A 4872-nucleotide genomic window follows, 5' to 3' on the forward strand; every position below is an offset into this window, starting at 1 on the left:
ATCATCAGTTATTTTGCTCCAGTCGGACAATAGACAAGCCGACAACAAAGTGATCCGATAAAGGTTCCGTTTTCATGCACTGGGACCGGAACCATAAAAATTCAGGCTGTCGTAGGTTTCTAGGACAGAATCAGACCCACGGCAAACTCATTGTGGACGGAAGAACGAAGAAGATTGCAAAGTGCTGTCTGAGAATGAAAGAATATTGGACAACAGTAACTATCAGAAGAAACGAAGCAGACTGGAATTGCCTTGCTCCTCCCATGGCCAAAACGATGAGCAGTCGTAACAATAATAAAACTGAAGTATTTTACCATTATGTTTTAGTTTAATTTTGGAGATGTTTACTCGTCTTACAGATAAACGTAATCCTCACACCTAATGCCAGAGACAACTGGGTTTACGAAATAGAACGGCAACCAGCATAGTAGTTTAAAACTACGAACATATGTCAAGTATATGATGATGATCACGACGACGACGACGATGAGGCGGCGCGAGGTGGACCCCTGGGCAGCGGTCGCCGGCCTGTTCATTATCGCGCGCACTGGGGCGTCGACGCCGTAATTGGCTGTTAGCACAAAACTGGTCGGCCTCCCGCATCCCATTATCAGTTTCAATTAGGCGCAGCAGCCGCCAGCAGCCATGTGCATGTCGGAATTCTCAGTACTGTGGCTGCAGATCTGTCCGGGAAACCCAGGGGCATCATCGGCACGTGGCACTGCCGCAATACTGTCTTTGATCTCATCCACGTCAGCAAAGGTTACAGGTGTTCCTCTACCGTAAAGGCAGAATAGTGAAACAACAACATTTTCTCGAGCTAGTCGCTACAATGACTGATTATTTTGAAAATAATGTAATGTTCGACAAAACCACATTACTTCCAAACGAAATGACCAATTTCGGCCGGCATTGCCCAATCTCAATCACAGAAAACGTAACAACGTGGCAGAATGAGATTTTCACTGTGCAGCGGAGTGTGCGCTGATATGAAACTTCCTGGCATATTAAAACTGTATGCCGGACCGAGACTCGAACTCGGGACCTTTGCCTTTCGGGGGCAAGTGCTCTACCATCTGAGCTATCCAAGCACGACTCACGTCCCGTCCTCACAGCTTTGCATCTGCAGTCTCCTACCTTTCAAACAAAAAGGTCCCGAGTTCGAGTCTCGGTCCGGCACACTGTTTTAATCTGCCAGGAAGTTTCATACCAGCGCACACTCGGCTACAGAGTGAAACTCTCATTCTGGAAACATCCCCCAGGTTGTGGCTAAGCCATGTCTCCGCAATATCCTTTCTTTCAGGAGTGCTAGTTCTGCAAGGTTCGCAGGAGAGCTTCTGTAAAGTTTGGAAGGTAGGAGACCAGGTACTGGCAGAAGTAAAAACTGTGAGGACGGGGCGTGAGTCGTGCTTGGGTAGCTCAGATGGTAGAGCACTTGCACGCGAAAGGTAAAGTTCCCGAGTTCGAGTTTCGGTCCTGCACACAGTTTTAATCTGCTAGGAAGTTTCATAATAACGTGGTTTCCGTGATAGTGAGATTGAACCACAGCAAGTATCTGCTGTTCCGAAGATGGCCCATCCCACTCGAAATGATCATTTCGTTTTAAATTAGTGTAATTATGCCAGGCAATAAACTATTTTCAGAACATCTTGGCCCCGAGAATGTTTTTTTCGTGATTCGTAACTACTGCATATGAACTCCTTATACAATAAAGAGCCAAAGAAATAGATACATCTGCCTAATATCGTGTAGAGCCCTCGCAAGCACGCACGAGTGCCACAACACGGCGTGACATGGTCTCGACTAGTGCTGGAGGGAGCTGACACCATGAATCCTGCAGGGCTGTCCATAAATCCGTAACAGTACGAGAGGGTGGAGATCTCTTCTGAACAACAGGTTGCAAGGCATCCCAGGTGTGCTCAATAATGTTCATGTCTGGAGAGCTTGGTGGCCAGCGCGAGTGTTTAAACTCAGAAGAGTGTTCCTGGAACCAATCTGTAGCAATTCTGGACGTGCGGGGTGTAGCATTGTCCTGCTGCAATTGCCCAAGTCCGTCAGAAGCACAATGGACATGAATGGATGCAGGTGATCAGAGTGGATGCCTGAGTAAGAGTCACGTGTCAGAGTCGTATCTAGACGTATCGGGGGGCACATATCACTACAACTGCAGACGCCCCACACCGTTACAGAGCCTGAATCAGCTTGAACAGTCCCCTGCTGACACGCGCGGCCCATGGATTCGTGAGGTTGTATCCATACTCGTACACATCCTTCCACTCAATACAATTTGAAACGAGAGTCATCCGACAAGGCCACATGTTTCTAGTCATCAGCAGTCCACTGTCGGTGTTGACGGGCACAGGCGAGGAGTAAAGCTTTGTGTCGTGCAGTCATCAAGGGTATGCAAGTGGGCCTTCGGCTCCGAAAGCCCACATCGATGATGTTTCGTTGAATGGTTCGCACGTTGACTCTTGTTGATGGCACAGCATTGAAATCTGCAGCAATTTGCGGAGGGGTTGCACTTCTGTCACGTTCAACGATTCTCTTCAATCGTCGTTAGTCCCGTTCTTGCAGGATCTTTTTTCACCACAGTGATATCGGAGATTTGATGTTTTGCCGGATTCCCGATAGACACGGTACACACGTGAAACGTTTGTATAGGAAAATCCCCACTTCATCGCTGCCTCGGAGATGCTTTGTCTCATCGGTCGTGTGCCGACTATGACACCATGTTCAAATTCAGTTAAATCTTGATCACCTGCTATTGCAGCAGCAGTAACCGATCTAACAACTGCGCCAGACAACTGTTGCCTTATACAGGCATTGCCGACCGCAGCGCCGTATTTTGTTCACATATCTCTGTATTTGAAAACGCACTTCTATACTAGTTTCTTTAGCGCTTCAGTGTATTAAGACGCCGTCTGCGGTGACCGAGCAATTCTAGGCGCTTCAGTCCAGAACCGCGCGACTGCTACGGTCGCTGGTTTGAATTCTGCCTCGGGCATGGATGTGTGTGATGTCCTTAGGTTAGTAGGTTTAAGTACTAAGTTCTAGGACACTGATGACCTCAGATGTTAAGTCCCACAGTGCTGAGCCATTTGAACCATTTGTATTAAGGCGAGAAATGGGTTTAGTGTGTATGGCCAAGAACGAAATATTCTGTCCTGCAGTCTTCAGCAGGCTGACGCACTAGTACACTCAGCTCCCCGAACGCCAAGCGAACCAATTGTTGATCGCCAAATCACCTAGCCTGGATTCGGCGTTTGGCTGTAAAACAGCAATATTTTATTACTTTTAACTCGAGACGTACGTCCTTGTTTTAATAGGAGCCCTTATCTCTTATTTTCTTATTTATCACGCCAGATCGCTCTCTGTGCTGATTATTTAGAGTTTTATGACTCGCAATGCCGCGTCACCGTCTGGTCCCACAGTTACGCTGTCCTTTTGGAAATTCCTCTCCTCTGGTGCGGTAGCGCGTGGGAGAAATTACCTTCCCGTCCATCAATAGCGTTTTCGAGACAAACGCCTCTGCAATAGGCTGCCCTGGTGTCAACCGGAAATTATTCCCTGCAGATTGACGCCACGCCCCGAGTAAATCCCTCAATTTCGTTACCCACCTGACGCCCTGTTCCAATACGGCACTATCATGCCGTACAGCGCGCTATGGCGGAGGTTTTACTGCCCTGCTATTTCCGTTTCGTACCCATCCTCTGCTAAAGGTCACGCCTCTGTCTCAATTACTTCTCACGATATATCCACGTCCGGCCCCAGAGATGGCGAGCACTTAATCGGAATGAGGGATGCTCTTTGTGGGCAGGACGAGGCCGTGTTGGCAGACGGCAATGTCAACAGTTCTCGGGCTTCGTTAAGAGGTTTACGACGGCGCTGTTTGCACAAACGCAGCATCGCTCATCCCCGAGCGGAAAGGCTGCGACCCGTGCGAGAATAATGACCGCGAGCTCAAACCCTGCGGAATGGCGGCTTCCAGAGTGCCCCGCGGTAAGGCTCAAAAAGCGCCGGGTAAGGGGCGGCCAGACAACTGGCACAGCTTTCCAGCACGCCTACACACACTCGGATAATTTCTCTCGATTGCTCTCATGTGTTCCGACACTCTCAGCTCGTGAATGGTGAAATAAAACACTTGAACACATTACGGAATTTTAATGTGTGTCCTGTGGTTGTGTTCCTCAATCCGAAGATCATCATGCAGTTATCTCCACATTGGTCTACACTGCCCAAGGCCCTTGACTTCTGCATTATTACTGGAACCTACTTACTGTACTCATCCCTTCGTCTGCCCTTACAATTTTTACCTACTATACTTCCCTCAATTATCAAATTATTAAATCATTCATGGATGATGACGCGTCCTATCAATCAGGCACCTCTTTCAGTCAAATTCAACCTGATTACTGCATTCATCCCTTTGTCTAACTTTACGATTTTCATCTCCAACACTTTCCTCAGTTACCGAACTGATAAACCACTGAAGTCTCATGACACGTCTTCCCAACCAAGCAACTCTTTCAGTAAAGTTCAACCTGCTTACGATATTCATCCCTTTCTATAGCCTTACAACATTTACCTCCTACACTTCCCTCAATTATGAAACGGATAAATCGCTTTATTTGTTGTGTGTATTTTTTCGGACATGTCCGAAAGACAGACAATATTTTGATCCTGCAGCCACTATGAATCAGGACACAAGGGAGTTAAAGTTATTAGCTGTCAGTAGTCGTCGATTTAAATCAATGGGACAAGTTCAAAATTTGTGCCGGACACACATGTCACATATTTCGATACTCGCGAACTCACTCATCAATGAATTGTCTGTACACATGCCGGTCATGGTGTTGTAGAAGTAAAGCGCTT

At 47.4% G+C, this 4872-nt stretch overlaps 1 non-coding gene across 1 annotated transcript; it reads right to left on the minus strand.

The window, feature by feature from the left end:
* Nucleotides 1-1017: 1017 nt before the first annotated feature.
* Nucleotides 1018-1092, minus strand: Trnas-cga. The gene has a single exon. It is a non-coding gene; the product is annotated as a tRNA-Ser (tRNA).
* Between the last annotated feature and the right edge of the window lie 3780 nt (nucleotides 1093-4872).

Source organism: Schistocerca americana, chromosome 2, assembly GCF_021461395.2.
Source record: "Schistocerca americana isolate TAMUIC-IGC-003095 chromosome 2, iqSchAmer2.1, whole genome shotgun sequence".
Classification (NCBI taxonomy): domain Eukaryota; kingdom Metazoa; phylum Arthropoda; class Insecta; order Orthoptera; family Acrididae; genus Schistocerca; species Schistocerca americana.